We start from the raw sequence: 20482 nt of genomic DNA on the forward strand, positions 1-20482 counted from the left end.
CACTAGTCATTAGCAGTTATCGGGTAAACATAGTAGATGCTCAATAATTGTGACCAGGTTCGGGGATCGTCGGCGTCCCCATCTTCCTCACCACCTCTGCCTCCTCCAGACGGCTGGGTGGCCTACATCTAATTTCGGACGAAGGGAAGAACCCCGGCTCCGCTGAGGGCTCGCTGTGCGCCGTGCACCATGCCGAACGCTCCGCGTCGCTCCACGTACCATTCACCAAAACCCTGAGACGGGACCATGATCAGTATCTCACAAAGGAGGAAATAGAGGCTCGAGCAGGGCACCCGTTTGTCCAGCCTCCCAGCTCATCAAGGACACCACTGGGACCCAGTCCCAGGCCCACCTGGCTGTGGACACCACCCTCCTTCCCCTGACCGCTGCATCTCCCACCATCGGAGGTGCCCCCTGCTCACCTGGGCGCTCACGTCCAGGCCTGGGTGTCTCACTTTGGGCTGCACGGCTTAGTCCGGCCAGAGGGCAGTGCCACGAGTGAGAGCAAGGACCCAGGAACCGAACCCTCCATCCAAATCCTGGGTTCAAATCCCGCTCTACTGCTCGCTAGCCACGGGACCTCACACTGTTGGTGAAATTTCCCTGAGTTTCAGTTTTTGTCTTATATAACATGGGGATAATATCAGTACCTTTCTCATAAGTTTGCTTGGAGAACTAAGTATGTACATACATAAAATTGTATTTAGACAATTACCTGGAATACAGTCAGGTTCGGTTCACATCCAAGGCTGTTCATATTACCCCAGGGGCTGGAGGTAGGGGCCTCTAGGGCTTCTGCTTCCCAGCCCCCAAATCAAGGGGCACCCTAGATAGGGTGCTATCTGGCCCCTCCCCAGGAAGTCGGGATGGGCAATTTTAGGAGGGCCTAGGAATTCTGGCTCAGCTAGGATGTGCACCATGGGTGATCAGGCAGGAAGCTGCTCTTTGCTGGTCCCTGTGGACAGGAGAAGCAGCACCAGGGACAGGGTTGGCAAGGAGGTGACATGACTGTCATACCTCCTCCAAGAACAGGACAGAAAGGAGTGCTTAGCTCCCAGCCACCTGCCAGCCCATGGCCTTCGACATCGCTGTCATGGGCCCTCCTGGGGTGCGGTGGGACTGGCCAGAGTCAGGTCTCAGATAATTCCCCCTGGGGCCCTGGCCAGAGGCCCATACAGCCCCAGGAGATGGCCCTGGCCAACTGTGGTCAGTACCACCAGTGGCCAGCAGAGGGCGGCACAGGCCACAAGCTGGCCGGCTCCTGTCCACCAGTCCTGCATTTTCCAAGTGAGACTTCACCGCAAAATCTAGCTTCTTGGGTTCCATGTCTCACTCATCTCCCTGCAGGCTGGGGAAGCCCTAGACGCCCCTCAGAGGCAGGAAGCTCCCTGCCTCCCTCATCCCAAGCCGCAAAGTTCCAGGCCTTTCTGCATTCTGTTAGCCCACTTAGCAGTTGCCCTGCAAACCAGAGCAAGTCCTTGAACTCCCGTCCCAGAGCAGAGGGTCCCAGCGCTTCTGAGTCCAGACAGCTCACCCCTCAGAGTCTCGGCTTCCTCATCAGTAAAGTGGGGTGGAAGGGGTTCTTTGTAAGCTCTCTGTCTTTGCAAGCTCACTGAGCTACATCCTTGACACAGGATGGCAGAGGCTTCGGAAAAGGTCAGAGCTAGGCTTAATCCTGACCAGTGATGTGATTAGAGACAAGCCAGGTAACCTGTGACATCGGAGATGAAGTCCCTTCCCCGCCCTACCCCATGGGTGACAGGAAAACTAAGTGAGAAAATGTGCATAGTGCCCACGCAGGTGACGGCCTGCAGAGACTGGGGAGGACACTCCCGCAAGGGCCAGCACCCATTTCTCTCCCTTCCCACCGTCACCTTCCCGTTTCCACCCCCAGGGAGCCCATCGCCACCTGAGGGACCACACGGCGTCCAGCGCCCGCAGGCTGTAGGGCTGCCACCCCCACGCTCACCCCCCCTTCAGCGACCCAGACCCTGCCTTCCGTGCCTCGGATTTTTTGTAAAATATAAATGTAGCTCCAGCCACATTACAGGATTCTGGAACTAGGAAGGGGTGGGGGTGGACATCTGCATTGCCACGAGCTGCCGGGCCCCTTGTTCTGAGACCCACAGAGTTAAAGAGCCACTGCTCTAGGCAACCAGACTAGGAAATAGTATTCCACAACAATTAATTAGGGCTCGGGAAGGGGACAGAAGAGCCATTATGCAAAGAAGGGGCCGTTCCAGGCTATTCATTTCCAGGAGAGAACAGTGGGTCCAGGTGAAGGATGCAGCCATATCAGGCTGTGTCACAAGGTCGATCCTTATGGGGCCAATTCCTGCTCAGCCGGACAAACAGAAAGGTCTCAGCAGCCATCTCAGAGGGTGACGGGCCTCATGCAGGGGAACAGGAACAGCCTCTAGGCCTGAGGCCAGAACCAGGAAGGTCCACCTGTCCTGCTCAGTGGTTCTCAGTCTTGAGGAGGCATCAGAACTCCCCTGGGAGAGCTCACGGAAACCCAGATGGCTGGGCCTCAGCCCAGAGCTGGCGACGCAGGAGGTCCAGGGCGGGACCTGAGAATTTGCATTTCTGACAGTTTGGTGTGCGTATGTGTGTGTGTGTGTGTGTGTGTGCGTGTGTGTGCGCGCGGGCTCCTGCTTTCTGCTTTCTGCGGTGTGTCAGCTCGGACTTCCCGTGTGGGAATCAGCCTGTAGACCCCATTCTCCGCCACAGAGGCCAAGGCTAGATAAAGAATAGCAACTGGCAGCCCAGCTCCTTGGGGTCCACAAACCCCACAAACCTTGCAAGGCCGTTGTCTCTAGGCCTCACAACAGCCCTGCTAGGCTGGTCAAAAAAATTACCTGTGCGCTTTATGTCCATCGGCCACTGTCCTCAAAACAAACCTAGCGACCGACCAGAGAGGTGAAGTGAATGCCCCAGAAGCGCGAGGTTTGACAGGGGACAGACGGTCTGACACGGGTTTGACAGGGGACAGTCTGACCCGAGCAGGCAGGCTCAGAGCCCAGCGTAGGACAAGTGTCATCAGCAAGCTCAGAGAGAGGGCGTGGGGTGACGGGCAGAATGGAACCCTTCCCTTCGAAGCTGGGCTGTGTCGAGATCCATGAGCAGCCGCTCGGGACAGGGTCCCCAGCAGGCAGGCGGCCCCCAACCCTCACCCCACTCTCCCATGTCGTGCCCCTGTTAGATGGGACTGCACAGAGATCCAAGGCCAGCCGCTGTGTCCTCACGTCCGGGCCTCTGCGCAGGCTTCGGAGCCACTGTGCAGTGGCTGTCCTCAGCCCCGAGCCATCAGCTTACGACCCGCCACCGAAAGAAGCCCTTCCCCATTTTGTCCTTCCTGGCTTCGGTCCCTCCACAAAGCCGCTGCTGTTTTTTCTGGAGCCAGCCTCAGGGTTCCCAGAAACACAGACTAAACGTTCGGCCTGTGGGACACCGCAGAAGCATGGACTCTCCTGGTTCCTCTGAGTGGCATCCAGGCCCTGCAGCTCCCCCCACCGCTGGCTGTCCCTTCCTCTCCTCCCCACTCCCTCCCTCAGCCACCTGAGCTGTCCCTTCCAGCCCCTCGGGTCACAGGAGACAGGACTCCTGTGCTCAGATTCGGGGTCTGCCTTTTGGCACTGCGCCAAGCTGCCCTCCTGCCATTCTGGAGGGTTATTAATCCCCTCAAGTCCATAACTGCCACACCCTTTCGAGACCTGTCCCCAGCTGCTAGAGGTGCTTTTTAACTTGCCCAGGGCCTGAGCGGCCTGGGACTTTGTGTCTCACTCTCCTTTACCCTGCCCCCAGGAAACCGGCCCATGTGTGGGGCTGGGAAAGCCCAGGTCCCTTGCCCGGAGCCCAAGAGGCCTCCTGAGGTCCCACGGGATCAGGCCTGAGCTCACCGCCTGGCTCTGCGTCTCGCCCTCCTCTTGTGCTGCTTCTTTCCCATTCTTTGCTGGTTTCTCCTCAAGGCACTTAGTGGATTCATCTCTGGCACACGAATTTTCATCCCAGGGTCTGCTTCTGGAAGCCGGGTCTGAGATACAGGGTGTCGTGGCTGAATTTGCCTCTGACTTGCGTGTGAGGATGGGTGGAGGCGGCGAACCTCACAGCAGTGACGAGGGGGTGTGGTGGTCACTGTCCTGCAGGAGGGAGGGGGAGACTCCTGCACGCCGCCCCCCGCCTCACAAGCACCCCAGCCTACACTCCCCGCCACCCCTGTCCATCCCCTGCCTGCATCTCTCGGAGGAGCCTCCTGGTGCGTGGAGGATCTGCCTCTGGAGTCAGGTGGGCAGGAGGGGTTCATGGCATCCAGCATCTCTACTGTAGACCTGAAGACCAACCAGAACCCTCTAGCCTACCCCTTCCTCCGCTCCCGGCCGCCATGCTGCCAGATGCAAAAACAGAAATTTTAATTCCACAAATTGCAGCGTTTATAAGGCTTGGCAGGCTAACTGGCAGGCGGGCGCAGGTGAGGAGCAGCGTGCAGGCTCGGCCGCACGCCAGGGCCCCAGGCTGCCTGCCAGCTAGGTGTCCTCACCACCTGCTACTGCAGCGCCTTCCTGAAATGTGTCAGGAGAGCCGGCGTGATGGGAGGACCGAGGAGGGGCTGAGCTTGACATCTGTCTCCCTGTCATCTTCCGCTGCCTCTCAATCAGGAGACTTGATGCTCGCTGGGCCGGGAGAGGGGCGGCCGAGCTCCAGCACCGTGCAGGGCCCTCCCAGCTCACCTGGGGAAGGACGGCCGAGCCTGCCGGAGCTGCTGCCTCAGAATTTCCAGGCCTAGCGAACCCTAAAACATCCTGGCAACAGACTTAGAGCCCCAGCCCCCAGTTCAGTCATGGACGGTCACGAGTGGCACCCCTTTTGCTCACTGACCAGGGGCAGGCAGTGTAGGGGCTCCTGGGAGCAGATGAGCCTGCAGAGCTGACGGGACTCAGAGCCCGAGGGAGTGGCCCGTCCCTCCCTTCATACAACGGGCTCTCCCTGGCTGTCCATAGGAAGCAAGAGGGGCTCCGATAACTAAACAGAAAATTACGATAAGGCCCTAGAAACAAAAATGTCACGGGGTGCCACAAGTGCCACAGATCCCAGAGCAGGGGCTGTTATTTCACAGATCAGAAAACTGAGGACCCTAAGGGAAGGGACCTCTGAGGTCACACAGTAAATTAGAGGCAAAAAAAGAACCAAAGCAAAGTGATTCTAGATGGGGGCCTTCGCTGACACCCTCCTGCACAATTTCGGGAGGTTTCTGGGGGCATCACGATGCTGCGGGGACAGATAGAGCTTTTTTCCACGAGGACTCTGTTTTGTTCCAGTGACGAAAGCACTGGCATACATCGTGGCGAGAATGGTTCACTCGATTAGCAAGTTCGGGGTAGGAGGGCTTCAGGCGCTGCTGGATCCAGCAGCAGCGATGTCGACAGGACTGGTTCCTCTCCATTCCTCGGCTCTGCTTTCCTGTACAGGCTTCCTTTTCACACGGCGGTTCCAGATGATGATGGACTCTCAGCTCCAGCCTCGCATGGCATCAGGTTCGAGCCCCCTGGGAAAGAGCCAGGGTCTTCAGCAGTAGCTCCTGAAAACTCATTGGGCTTCTTGCTGATCAAACGGCTTCTGTTGTGTGTCCACCCCTGAACTAATTACTGAGGCCAGGGACGTGGGACACAACATTTGGCATTTGTTCCCTATTCAGAACTCTCTGTCCTCAAAGGTCTTCATCCTTACTTCCTCGTGGTGGCTAATTACCTGCTAGCGAAGCCCTGACTATGAACACTGTATCCTTTCCTGCTGCGGCTGCTGCTGTAAAAATTAACATTCACTCAGTGGCTCGAAGCAGCACAGATTTATTATCTGACAGTTCCGGAGGTCAGAAGTCCAAAATGGGTCTCATTGGGCTCAAAGGAAGGTTTCAGCAGGGTCGGCTCTTTCCGGAAGTGCTAAGGGAGAATACGTTCCCTCGCCTTGTCCCCTTTCAGAGCTGCCTTCCTGCCTGCCTTGGCTCGTGGCTGCCTTCCTCCGTCTTCAAAGCCAGCGCAGACTCTTCAAATCTCTCTCTGAGAAAAAACTCCCTCTTCCATATTTGAAGGCTCCTGGTAATCACCCAGTGTCCACCTGAATAATCCCAAAGAATCTTATTTTAAAGTCGGCTGATCAGCAGCCTTAATTTCATCTGCAACGTTGATTTCCCCTTGCCATGCAGCATAATAATTCAGAGGTGCCAAGGATTAGCACGTGGACATAGTTGAGGCGGCCATTATTCCACCGACCACAAGCAATGAGGATTCTGGGTGAATATGGATTTTTCTCAACACCTTTCTCCCGTCCGGCATCAGTGAGTTAGAGGAACAGCAGAATCTCACAAATCCACAACAACATAAGTAACATCTGAAAGAAGAGAGCAAGGCGAAACTAAAACAATGTGGGACAAAAAGAAATACGGATGTCACCGGTAGTTCTATTTAAGAGATAAGGGTCTTAAAGGGATTTAGTGTGTCCAATCCTGGAGGACGGAAATCCTTTCACAAGAGATCAGTATCCAGATGCTCCCCAGTTCTACTACTGAGGTGTTAAAGTTTGCCTTCTCAGACTCCCTTAGCGCTTTCCCCCATCCTCAGAGGGCCGAAGACCTTCCAAATCCATCAGGACTTTGCAGGAGGCATGCTATTTCCTTAGGCTACAGCTGGAAAGATTCGAGGGGATGTTTTGGGGGGGACTCAGCTGTGAAATTGCAGCCCTGCTGGAATTACAAATCATTACACGCCATTACAAATACGAAATGGCAGTTGTTTCTAGAAGGGTTAGACTGATGACTAGTGAAGGGAAGCAAGATGTTTGGAGGGCAGCTCTATCCTTGGAGAGCCATTACGTTCTCCAGGTCCAACTGACACCTTGGGGACAGAATGGCTCAAGGTCGGCGTCACTCATGTGGGTGTCAAAGTGGTTCCTACTGCATCACAATCCCAAGATTCCAGTTTGGACCGTGACATCGGCCCGTTCTACTCCTTGTCCATCTCGGCTCCCTGCTCTCTGCCCCTCCCCCACACTCTCTCTATTCTCTTGTGTTATTTATGGAGACGACTGTCACTTCCGTTAGTTCACTGCCATCGCTTATCCCTCGGCACTAGATTGGGAATCCCCCCACCCCCGCCACAGACACCCCTTATGAGACAGAGCCCACCTCCCACCAGAAAGCCAGAAACACCGAACACCCTCTGTCCCAGCCTCCCTTGCAGCTATGGTGAGCACACATGTCCTAGGCGCCGTCCACCAAACCCTCTTGGTTCGAAACAGAAGCTGTGACGCGAAGGTTCAGGAATCACACAGAACCCGTTTGTGCAGGAGGTGGCAGGGGAGCCACCACATCTAGTGTCCAGCTTCGGCATCCAGAATTTGGCCTCAGCGACCATGTTGGTGTAAGCTGCCAGGCTGGGGTATCTGCACAGGACCTCAGTGTTACCTCAGGGTTTGCTCCTGACTCATAGCCTCCAACTTGATTTTAGTGTCTCTCAGAGAGTCAGTGAGCCAACTAATGTCACTTAATCAATCCCCTTTCTGCTTAGACGAGCCAGGCTTAGTGTTTGTTGCTTACAAATGAGACCCTGACGGAGACAGATGGTCTTGAGCTTCCAGCTGGAGTCATCCACATGCGCTCTCACCCGGAGGCTTTGCGCATGGCATTCCTTCCACCTGGAGCCGGCATCCACACCCCTGGCCTTCTGGGTGACTCATACTCACACTCCGTATGCTCCTCCCCGTAGCGCTTAACCCACAGCATTTTATCTGTGTATTTTCGTGTCCTCCCCACTACTCTGTGAGCTGTATGAGACTAGAAACTTTGCATCTATATCACTGTATAATAGCGTCTGGCCTATTGATATCATTGAATGAATGAATGAATGAATGAATGAATGGCACTACCTCAGGTCAGAAGGACCCCCTGTGGAGCCCTCACCATCCCTGCCCAGCAGCACGGGACACCTTAAATTTTTGGACTTAGGGCAGTTGCCCTGTTCCAGGACCCCCCTGAGTGGTGTAACCTCATTAAACTTCCTCCAGCATTTCTTGTGTATCTTCTGGGTATGAGGCCCCGGGCCCTCCCACACCCACGTTTCGGACCCTGCAGGTAGAAGTATTGCCACTGCCACTGTCCCTCTGCCCGGTCGTGGAAGCCCCAGGCACTCGGAGGACGGGCCAGCTGCAAGCCTCTTCGGTGGGCACGTTGCCATGGTGACTCTGTAATGGTGAGCGTTGCTTGAGGTACACTGACCACCAACGAGAACAATTACTAAAGAAGTACCATTTATTTAAGGGTTGTTAAAAATGGGCAAGATATAAAGCCACAAGTGAAAAGACATTTCAAACAAATAACAGTGCAGGAGCTGGTCTGGCCTCGATTCAAGGCCCTGACCCTGACTCCTGCCTTCCTCCCCTCGCGGAGAAAAAAGCTGTACTTTTCAGCGGTCTGCAACATTTATAAAATGACTCTCTTTGATCATTACTGTCATTCGCCCAGCACCCATTCTGTGCCACATACCCTAACGGGCACTTACAATGTATTTTCTAATCCCAGAAAAAACCCTACAAAGTGAGCATCATCTTACAGATGAGGAAACTGAGGCTCATCGAGCTTAAGTGACCCTCCAGGGTCACACAGCTGGGACGTGCAGAGGCAGCATTTTGGTTCATGCTCAGTTCGAGGCAGCAGATTCTCTCTGTGCTGTTAACACTGTCACAGCATCTTTATGACAGACCTTTCTCAGAAATGGGACTCCAGCTCTCTCCTGTCTCATCTCTGCCATGTTCCATTACTACCTGTTTCAAAGACAGGCAGTCAGTTGTTTTATTCATCCATCCTTCATTTATTTATGCACACGCATATTCGTATATAACAATGTCAAACTTTTAGTGCCAAACCAGCGAGACTTTTGCTAGACACGTTGGACCCAAAATGGGTTCAGAAGCTTCTCCGTGATTACTGAGCCGCCAGTCCCTTTTTCCACTCTTGAAAGTGGCCTTCCCTTTCTGGCTGCATTTGGGCCCTGACTTTGTCATCCTGCGTGCCACACATCCTCGGTCTGCAGTTTTGCGAGGCCCAGAGGAGCCACCATGTGCAGAGAGCTCAGAGCAGAGCGGGCACTCTGAGGGCTCGGCGGAGCCCCGAGGAAGGTGACAGATCCTGACACAGCTGCTCAGGTCGAACTCTAGCCCCGCCATTTAGCAGCTGGGTGATCTTGAGCAAATTGCTTAACCTCTCTGTGCATTGGTTTCCTCACCTGTAACTATGGGCTGAAAAAAAAAGCACCTGACCATAGAGCATGGTGAGGATGAAATCCAATAATCCACGTACAGGACTTGGAACAGTGCCCAGCGGGTTTGCTGACTGCCGAGTGGACATCAGCCAATATTAAAAGTAGCAGAGGTGCCGGGTGCTCAGCCGTGGCTCAGATCTCTCAACTCTGCCCTCAGGCCCCCCTCACCATAAAGTTCCTTCTCCTGCTCCATTGCCTGGAAGCCAGTGTACGGGGCCTGGGGTCGCTTCTTCCGAATCAAGATGCTCCATTCGGCCACCGACACCTGTCTTCCTGTCTCCTAGTCGCTCTGGGAGCCTCTCCTCATGTAAAACACAGGATACCATGTCTGTCGCCGCTGGGAACCTTTCATGGTTCTCCCTCATTCACCCAAAAGCTAAATTCCACCCAGACTCCTCTGAAGGGCTTGCGAGGCGTCCCCTGGTCCAGCTCGGCCCCCCATCCACCCTCACTTTCGCTCCTGCCACACAAATCCTCTTGTCTTCTCAAGTCTCAAGCATCTAAGCTCTGCCCCAGCTGCTCACCCCGCCAAAAACACTTTCTCTCTGCTCCTTCCCTGGCCAGCTCCTGTTTGTTCCCATGGCTCCTTTAAGGCTCAGCTCTTGCAGGAAGTGTCCCCTGGCCATGCAGGGTGCCTTTCATTTTGTGGCTGATAACATCCTTGTGAATCTCCAGCAGGACACTCACCCCGCCCCATTGTAATCGTCACCTCTGCAGGACTAGGGAGGGCTGAGCTATGGCGGACTCGTGCACTGCTGTATTCCCAGGACATGACACGCACAGTAGAGGAGCTCGATAATATTTAGAAGAACATGTGAAATTACTGAGAACATAGAGATAAGGAAGGTGTTTATGACCTTGAGGAAGCTTATCAGTAAGAAAGAGACAACTGGCCCCAGCAGGTGAGAGCCGGCCTGGCACTCACAGCTGGGCCCTAGAGTTCCTGCCGAACATAAGTTCCTGCTGGACATCAGGCGAGGCTATGCCGACCAGGGTGGAGCAGGACGCAGATAAGCCCACTTTACGTGACTCATTTGAGTGACTGCTTGCTACTTGTTTACCAGTGACGATATCATTCCTTCTGCCTTCTAGGTACGATTTATAAAAATCCCCAATGATAGCATTACCCTCACCGCCTGATAGCGTTCAATCCAGGGTAAAGCCTCGTGTCCTGGAGCCCTCCCTAAATTTACCCAGCGGAGCCTAAGTCCTTTACTGAACCTTCTCTAACGCCCCCTTGCTCAGACACCCCCTGCTCCCCGTGGTGCGTGTTCCTCTCTGCGCCAATGAATCAATAAACCCAGCTCTCTTCAACTAAAGTTTGTCCCTGGAGGTCTTTGACTAAAAGGCATTGACGTCGTCTAGTTCCCGTCACCCTGAATTCATATAAAAAACACTTAAGCTAAAAATATCTGCACACTAATTGAGGGTGAGAAATATATTTCAGATAGGGAGCTCATGTCAGAGCAGAGAACCTCGAATACGATGTTGCTTTCTAGAGCATCGTCTCGGCTTTGTGGGTGTGGAGGTGGGAAGGAAGGAAGCTTTTGTCTCCTGGAGCAAACGCTCCTTGAAAAAGACATGTTGTCATTGGATGATAACATCTGCTTCCGAGCTGCACCTTACTGTCTGTCCCGGGAGCCACCCAGGGGTGGGGCCTGAGCTGGTGGCTGTCATGAGTTGGTAACTATCCGCAAGGCCAGCATCAGAAATGTCTGGTGATATCACTCCATCCCAGTGGGCACCATTGTGGCTCCGTTTCTATTTCCTGCTTCCCATGGAAACGTCCGGAGAGATGCTTGGTTGGTAGCACGTGGGACCGAGAACAGAACAGACTTGGGCTGTGAGTGCAAATCACAGACACCCCTGTGGGGATTGGGTCCTCCCCGACAGTGGATGGGTAACGGGCTGAATCACCCCAAGGAAGTACAAGGCCAATAGATGTTAGCCTGCCTTATGGATGATGAGGAATTTTCTTTTTAAAAACTCAGAGAATCTTGATGGGCAAGACTAAAGTCAAGGTAAGGCCCCTCCTCACCAACCAGAAAGCACCTGGGGTGTGTGGCAACAGAAATCCAATATGAAACTTGGGTGATAAATGTGGCAGTGGGTCACTAATGTCCCATCATAAATTTCTACCTGGAATGAGGGCCAGGGCATCACGCATGTCAGCAGAAGCCGGTGACGGCTCCAGAGAGGACAGTAGGCCAGGCCTGATCTATGAGGAAGCTTTCTTCAGGGGCTCCTGTCATATCCCATACGCAGGCCGAGCTGACATCTGCGGCTATAAAATTGTCGCCCTTCCCTTTCGCCTCTCCAGAAAGCAAAACTTCTTTTATGATGCTTTTTATCAAATTTGTCTTTCGTCATTTCTTCTTTCTCTCCTCTTGCTGCTGCTTTGTGCCTGACAAATAAGTGAACTGTTACTCTGTCAGTTATTTATCTGAGTAATTTCTTGATGAAATTGCAAATATAATTGAATTTTCCGAAAACCATGAATGCGAATGAGGCGACAATAGAGGAAACAGTGTGATTAAGGAATTGTTATTCGCTGGTTGTGCTTCATTACCACCCAGAATTCGTCTCTGGATCGCGCACAGATGGAGTCGCTGAACTATGATTATATTTTAGAAAATGAAAGGGGACAAATCTAAAAAGGCAATAAAGCAAATTAGGAGCCTTCTTGAGGGATGGGGTTATTCCTGACCAAGTATATTTGGCATCAAAAATGCGCTAGCACTTTGGCAGTTGAAATTACACATTCGCGCAGCCAACGTTTTTGCTGGTCAAACTTCTTTGTTATTTTGGACTTCTAATCACATTCTCTTTCGCCCTCCAAATTGACAATTCGAAAGAACATTAGAAATAATCTTTTCTGAAGGAGTGTTTGCTCTCGAAATGCATTTACACTGAGCGGCTATTAAAAGGATATCACCCAGTCGCTTAGTTTCTCGATTTCACTTTAAAAGAAAGTTACCGCATTAGGAGAAGTGGCCCCTGTTTCAGGGTAACGGTCTTCGCCGTGTCTTTCGATGAGCTGGATTAGTGCCGAGGGCTTGGGGAATGCAGTTTGCAGGCATCTGGAGCCACCGTACCACCCCCTGACAGCAGGCACACATCCCGGCACTGTAGAGGAAGGAAATCACGTTCTTGGTACCAGTTTGCTTTTCAAAGGCTCTAAAAGTAACTGTATCTGCTAAAGAACAGGAGTCGGAGGGATTTCCTTGCAGTCCTGGTTCAGCCTCCTATTAGCTGTGTGATCTTGGGCATATGATTCCACCTCTCTGAGCCATCTTGTCCTCATTTCTGTAATCCCCTAGTACCTCCCCCACTGGGCTGCTGGGATGGTTACATGAGATGGATTACCTGTGCTGTGCCTACGATGTGCTGTGCATAAATGGTGGCCAATGAGTGTGCTCCTCTCTGCCACTCTCCTCACCCTCTGCAACCACTATCTATTCCTGAATGGATCTCGCTCTAGAAGGTCTGTTTCACTGAGAAGAGCACGTCTATGAATCTTCTCTGATGCTCACTAGCAGGTGGGATCCTACTTAGCTGTCATTTTCATCTCCGTTTAATGTCTCTTGGCCCCAGGTCCAGTCCCCTGGGGGGAGCTGGGCTCAAAACCCCTGCCCAGATGCCAGCTCCAGGCGAAGCAGCTTAGATCCTGAACCGTTGACCTCCAGGGAGACGCCTGGCTCAGGCTCTGCTCTATGGGGTGGCGTGGAGCATGACAGCAGCAGGCGGGCAGAGGAAATCATAGAGTTTGAGGCCCCACGTGCTCATCTGCAATGTCATCTGGACGGTCCTCCCGTTGAGACTAGGGATGTGTCCTCTCCCCTGCAATATGGGAGGTACTTGACTGTTTGACCATTAGAATTCAGCAGAAGTGAACCAAGGGGCCCAGATTTAATTGGGTCAGAATATGAAGCAACTTATGCTCTGGGCCGTTGTCCACTAATCTATCTGCAGTTCATGGAGCCTCACAGTGTGATACCAACAGAGGCAAAGAGTTTAACGGATCAGGAAAAGAGACTGTCAGAGAACCATTCTAAAACCACTGTCATCCCAGAGTGACCACGTGCATGCCCAAGGCTGAGCCCTCTGAGGGGTGACAGCAGAGACATCACGCTGTAGGGAAATAGCCTTCACTAAAACAGTCCGGCCAAGTCACTAAACAAATAACCACAGCAAGCCATAGAGATGGGATAGAAAGGGGAATCATATCGAGCTGTTACAGTGCATTACCTAAACGTCTAGTTTCCAACAGAAATTGTAAGATACGCAAAGAAACACAAAACTGGCCCATACAAAGGAAGATAAAGCAGGAAACAGAAAATGCCTTAGAGAGGACCCAGGCATCTGACTTAATAGACAAAGATTTCAAAGTAACCATTATAAATCTGTTCAAAGAACTAAAGGGGGGACCATAATTAAAGAAGTAAAGGAAGTATGATGACTGTGTCTCCTCAAACAGAGTATCAAAAAGGTAGAAATTATTTTTTTTTTAAATAGACATTCTGGAGTTGAAAAGTAGAATAACTGAAATCAAAAAATACTAGAGAGGCTTAATAAATTTGAACTCGCAAAAGAAAGAATCAGCGAACTTTAAGATAGATTGATAGAGATGATGCAATCTGAAGAAGAGAGAGAAAAGAATTACGAAAATGAACAGAGCTTTAGAGCATTGTGGGACATCATTAAGCACACTAAATATACACATAAGGGGAGTACCAGAAGGAGAGAGGAAAAGAGGGAGGGAGGGAGGGAGGAAGGGAGAGAGAGAGAGAGAGAGAGGCATAAAACTCTTCCAAAAAAATAGAAGAGGGAACATTCATCAACTTATTTTACGAGGCCAGCATTACCCTGATACCAAAAGTCAGACACGTGGTCATACCCAACTGCAAGGGAGCCTGGGAAATGTAGCCCAGCTATATACGCTGAAGGAATAGTTTTTCCATCAGCTAGGAGTTCAGCCCATAGTAGGTGAGCATCTTTTAACTCTGGGAAGATTTAGAATTAAGTATAGGAATGTAGAAGACACTCAAACCTTTTGCATTAAAATACATGTGCTGTGAAATAAGTTGTATTTATATATTTGTTTGAGAAAATGTAGCCTTTTAGAGTCATAGGTTAACTTTTCCATTCTAATGTGAAATGTTTAATTGAGCAATTGGTTTAGAATTAATTCAGATTTAAGTTGAAATCTTCCTCGATTTAAATAAGTATTAGAACATATACAAGAATATAATATTTGTCATATTTGTAAGTTTCATGAATTATATTTATAGTAATTACTTAAATCCTTGAGAAAGTTTGTTAGACAATCGAAGTACTTAAAAAGAGATTCTAATATATTAAATCTATAAATGCAGTTTACAATGTGTAGGGCAATTTAATTAAACACATTTGTAAATAAGAAGAAACATTCCTCAAAGGTACTCTTAAAAGTAATTGTTAAAATTTGCCAGGCTTATAAATAAATAATAAGATTTGTAAATTGAACTTTAAAGTTTATGAAAGAATTTGGATCCGTATGAATTTGTAACTTTAATAAATTGAATATTAATTTTAAAAACCAAAGAAACCTTTGAGTAATATCTTTAGTGCCCAAGAGCTTCCCTTGAGGGCATCAAATTAATAGCTTTTTATTATTAAAAATACATGGTTATGATTAAAAAAATTCAACCAATATAGGAGGGAAAAGGTGAAACCTCCAGCCCATCCCCCCAGGTAACCACCATTACTGGTTTCTCATGTGTCCAAATTTTCTTTGCCTACCCCTAGAACCCACCGTCCTCCACCATTTTCACACAAAGAGATTTATTCTGTCTAATAGCTTGTACTACTTTTTTATTCATCAGTATATCTTAAAAACAAGTGCATGTGTTTCATTTTTAAAAAAAAGATAAATGGGGGAAGGGAGGGAGGAAAATAAATAAAATGTTAAACAAATAAATAAATAAAATGTTTAAAAAAAAAGATAAATTACTCCCTTCACCCCTCCCCACTGTATTGGCACATAGCTTCACGTCTGTCCTCCGGGTCATGGTCAAACTTCTCCCCATAGCTGGGGCTCTCATCTCGCTCTCTACTCGCTCGCCTGCTCACCCCACAGATCCCCCGATGCACAAAACGGCACTCGCCCAGGTCAAGATGCTGCCATGTCACCAAACCCGCCAGAGAGGCCTCCATGCTCCTTTGTCTTAATCTGCAGTGTTTAGGGCTTTGTTCTCTCTTTGTTGTCCCTTACTGGGCTTCCCACAGTCTCTTTCTTCTCCTCCTGCCCGTCTTGTATTGTCACATCCTCTCCCACCCGACACATGACACCTAGGAGCACCTCAACGCCTGGTCCTTAGGTTTCCTCTGTCATCCTAGATCTTTTCCTGAAGCGATGGCCACCCTGCCCAGGGCTTCCGTTGCCAATGCAGTATGGTGATATGCAGATGACTCGCACCTTTGTATCTGTCCAGCCCAGAAGCCTCTTCCAAGCTCTCGATAGATCTGGGTGACTGCGTAAAGAGCACCTGTTCTCAATGGCTCAGAGGCGAGGCTGGCTACATCATTCATTGGTCCCAGTGTAAAATGGAAATGCATGTCCTTTTGTTAAAAATGTATTAAGGTTTTCAAGATGGTGAGAAGAGAGCCTTAAACCAAGTGTGGGTCTGTGTGTGACCACACTGGTGACGCAGCCATAAAGCTGGCCCTGCTCAGAGGTATCTCAAACTCAAGTCCAAAAAAACATACTCCTCCCACCCACCACCAAATCTGTTCTGCGTCTTTCCTGTCACCGTGGGTGGCACCCCCACCATCGATGACTCAAGTCTGGAGACCGGGGGTCATCCTGGAAACTCCCTCCCCTCCACGGCCCCATTTTCCAGGGACACCACGGAGCACCCTGCAGCTGGCTGTCCCCTTCAGCCTACCCTAAATGGCCATCATCTCTTATCTGGCCTAATGCAATCGTCTTTTCTCTGATCTCTACATCATTCCACAATCCCCACTATGGCTAGAGATCATTTTTTCAAAATATAAACCTAATTATGACAGCTCATGCCCCACTCCACCCCCTACTCCACAGTTCTTTGCCTAAAAACCTATAGGGGCTTCCCGTTGAAGGTCTCTTTCTCACGCTATCATTTTTTTTTTTTTCTTTTTTAGGCAAGGCAACCTTTGGTTGACCTCACAGATTACAAGGACCTTGTCAGCTCACAATCCCATACTTTTTACTTTTTACACCTACAGCACCTGGTCTTCCTAGGTGGTCTCCCATCCAAGTACTAACCAGGCCCGACCCTGCTTAGTTCCGACATCAGACGAGATTGGGCTTGTTCAGGGTGGCGTGGCCGTAGACGATCATTTTTCTTTTGACTTTTTGTATGTTATTTTTGGCATATAGATGTTTTGATGGTTTGGGAATCAAATCAGTCAATCTTTTGTGGCTTTTGAGATTGGTACTCTTCTTAGAATGATTTTATAAGAAACATTATCCATGTTTTTTTCCTATATTTTGTAGTCTCTCTCTCTCCTTTTTTTTTTTAACTTGTAAATGTTTAATCAGTGTTTTGGGGTGAAACGTGTGGCTCCAGCTTTGTTTTATTCAAAATGCCTCGTCAACTCTCCCAACAGGTCCCCTGGCTGAGCCATCTTATCCTCTCTGACTTACAAAGCCGCCTCATCTGGCCCTGAATTCTCATTCATATCACAGTTTATTTCCGGCCTTTCCATTCTGTTCCATTGATCTCTCTTTCCTTGGGTATAAGTTCTCCGATGGCCTGACTTGATTCAAGGATATAACACCTAGACTCTCCGAAGGAATGAATGTCCTTCACTGAATCCTCCATAAATAACAACTCCTTCCACGGGGCGTTTTTCTTTCTTTCCTAAAAAGAGATGGAGATAACAGAGGTTCAGGACTATATTTTCCTGTGAGATCCAGAATGCCATTACTGTAGATCTTTGAGGGCAGAGCTATCAGCCAGGCAGATGGTGGAAATGATAGCCTTGTGTGGAAACTGAGCTACGTCTCCCTCCCTACAGACCCAGCAGCAAGTCTGTGAATTTCTGGCCCTTGTTCATGCTCTGAGCCTCAGCTCAGCACTCTCGAATGTACGTGGGGTGGAGGTGTTTGTTGGTTTTCTGACAAAAGCAATACATGATTATCATAGGAGGTCCCAATAGCAGAATTGCTTCGAGCGACCCCACTCCCTGTCCCAATGTTTTTTCCAGGAAAAACCACAGTTTGATGAGTATCTTGGTCAATGTCTGCAGAAGAGATGGCCAGCTTTCCCACAATAGATGGCTGCCCACCTCTCTTTAAAGGCAAAGATAGTTTGTCTTTATCCCTTTTTCACAGCTCAGGGAGGGAGGGAGGCTCAGAGAGGCACACGGCCATGGTTAGTGGCCTGGCTGGGATTTGAGGTCCATCCCGATAAAGAAGCTCCGCTCGCCCTGGCATGCTCTGAGTCCGCGTGGCCTGGGCAGTAACCCGGACAGAACAGGCAGCAGGCCTGGCACGGTGCTGCTCGGGGCTGGCCACTCCCGCTTCCTCCCCGGCTCCTTGGCCCTGGGCCCTTCCTCTATCCCTGCTTTCCCCTCTGGGTCTCCTCCCCCAGGACCAACTCATTTATCACCTTTTCATGAGCTCCGCCAGCCAAGCTATGTCAGGAAATTTCTTGGTGTTCATTTTAATAAAACTTAATTATTAAGACAGCCTCAGAAGTCATAATACATTTAGTGGCTCATTTTTCACTTCTCCATTGGTGGCCTCCTGGCAGCCAGGTGTGGAGGCCGTGGGGCAGGAGGGGTCAGAATGCTTTCAGGCCATCCCAGGAGCTGGGGAGCGAGGCCCTAAGCCTCTCCCCACCAGCCCACAGCCTTTACTCCCCATCCCCGAGGTGAGGGGCAGAAAGAGCACAAAATGCAGAGTCAGGAGGCGTGGGACCGAGTCCTGCTTCTGTCACCAGCTGCCAGACAGGTGTCCAGGAAGGTATACAGTCTCTCTCGGCCTCAGCTTTCTCATCTGCAAAATGGGAATGGTTTTGGTCCAAACCTGACAGAGCCCGTGTGAGAGTCAGAAGCCAGATCTCAGAATCAGAGGCCTCCTAAGCACGCCGATGGGGCAGAACTGCAGCTGCACACCCGGCCATGGTGTCATCTGCCCCTGCTGGCCGGTGGGTCAACTCTCTTGGGGAGATGGGGTGAAATCGCAGGTCCCTGATAGTCACAGCGACAGCTGACATTTAAGTGCTTTGTATATTTCAGGCCCTATGCCAAGGGCTTTATGTGCACAAACTCGCTAAATTTCCACAACCCTGACTGTTCCTAGTATTACGAGGTTGGTACTTATATCATCCCTATTTCACAGATGGGAACAGTGAGGCATAGAGAGGCTAAAGCGCTGTATCCAAAGTTTCAGAGCTAGTTGAGAGCTGACCAGATTTGAACTTTAGCCAACCCCACAGACAGCCTTCTTATCAATGAAGTCAGTGCCCTGGGAGAAATAAGGGGGAGCAGGAATTTTTATAATCGGGGTGACCTCACCCTGAAGCCGAGGGGAAGGCAGAGGTGCAGCAAAGCACCAGGGTCCCTGGCAGCTCGGTGGGGGGTGTGGCCACACCTGTGGTGCTTACAAGAGAGATGCATCCACAAAATCCCCACATCAGGGGCTGATGGAGGAGACAGCGGGGGATTGGTACAGATGACACAGGGCTGGGACATGGCATATTAATTTTGAAAATAGTTACAGCACATGGATCCAGAAGGAGAGACGCCAGGTTCCATTTATTAAGCACCTATTAAGTGCCAGGCTCTGTCTTACTGTGAGCTTCCCATGCATCATTTCTGAGTCTCATAAGACTCCTCTGGGGTCAGCGGTATTATCTCCATTTTGCTGATGAAGCAACTGAGGCTCAGCGGGTGTAAGTGACTCGCCCAAGGTCACACAATCTGGTAAGACCAGGTCTGACCTACCTCAAAGCCTTTCTCCTCCACGGCTGTGCCTCCCTCTGTTACATATCCATGTCCACACATTCATTTCAGCTTCACATTGACCATCACCACAGGCTGGCCTGCTCGCTTCTGACCGGGGCGAGGAGGTTCTCTGTGAGGACGAGCCTCCCTGGCCCCCCACTCAGACCAAGGACGCGGTCCGCCACGTCACTGTGCCAAGAACACCCAGGAGGCTTTACTTAGGTCTTCTAAGTTAAGGGTTCTCACTGCTGGTGAGACAAGAAAACAGAGCAGATAAAAATAACAACACTAAAGGAGAAAGTCACAAAGTTAAAAGAAGTCTCAAAATACCTTTCTGTTCCGGATCCTTCTCTTAACACACCTGAGGCCAGGGCCCCTTTGCCAGGCTTCTTGAATCTGCAGTTTCAAGGGCTCTAAAGAGGGATGGAGCAGACACGGATGATCGACCCTGCTTCCTACCGTCCCTCCCCCTCTCCCTGCTGTCTTGCTAACAGATCCAATTTTGCTCAGGAATCTACCCCCCAGGGAAGCTGCCCTGCACTCAGCTCAGGGCGAAGTCCTGATTGATCCAATTAGAAGTGGCATGTGCTTTCTGGGGTCAAGGAGATGATTTCATGATGATGGGGATGGTTTGCGTTTCAACTTGTTTCTAATTTGCAGCTCCAAATTTATAGATGCTCAGAGCTCTGATTAATTACAGTAACAGATGATGACATACCAAAGGGTAGAGCTTCTCTCTCAGTTCCCACAGGACCCGACAGATTCTGTTTCTCTACATTTTGACTTAACTGTCGTAGAGTCACACAGTAGATGGTAAACTCTGCTATTTCAATCTGGGGTTTTTTCCCACCTGTTTGTGGGTGATTAGCTAAAGGCATACTGTTGATAAACAGAATGAATAGAAAAGATTCTTGTTTAGATTTAAAAAATAGACACGTTGTAATTCGTCTTGAATTGTGACCTTTCGGTAATGGCTTGTTTCCAAGTTACAGTCTTGGGATAGTGATATGACTCACTAAAGTGGTTACTAGCCTGAAATTTTGATTGTTAAGCAAATTTTGGTAAATTAAATAACCTATTTCTGCTGACTTCTGCTTTGGAGAGCCATTCTCTGGGAAAAGCATTGTTATCTCTCTACTATGTAGCAAAGACTCTCAAATTCCTCAGATTCAGGAAAGATAAAAATATTCTCACCATGTCTT

At 50.2% G+C, this 20482-nt stretch overlaps 1 protein-coding gene and 1 pseudogene across 1 annotated transcript in view; one reads left to right on the top strand and one right to left on the bottom strand.

Moving 5' to 3' along the window:
• KCNIP1 (potassium voltage-gated channel interacting protein 1) overlaps positions 1-20482 on the top strand; it is a 263099-nt gene that overhangs the window by 48856 nt on the left and 193761 nt on the right. The gene's annotated exons all lie outside the window — the stretch shown is intronic.
• LOC112475285 lies at positions 16545-16662 on the bottom strand (annotated as a pseudogene).

The sequence above is a fragment of the Pteropus alecto genome, unplaced genomic scaffold (genome assembly GCF_000325575.1).
Source record: "Pteropus alecto unplaced genomic scaffold, ASM32557v1 scaffold40, whole genome shotgun sequence".
Taxonomy (NCBI): Eukaryota; Metazoa; Chordata; class Mammalia; order Chiroptera; family Pteropodidae; genus Pteropus; species Pteropus alecto.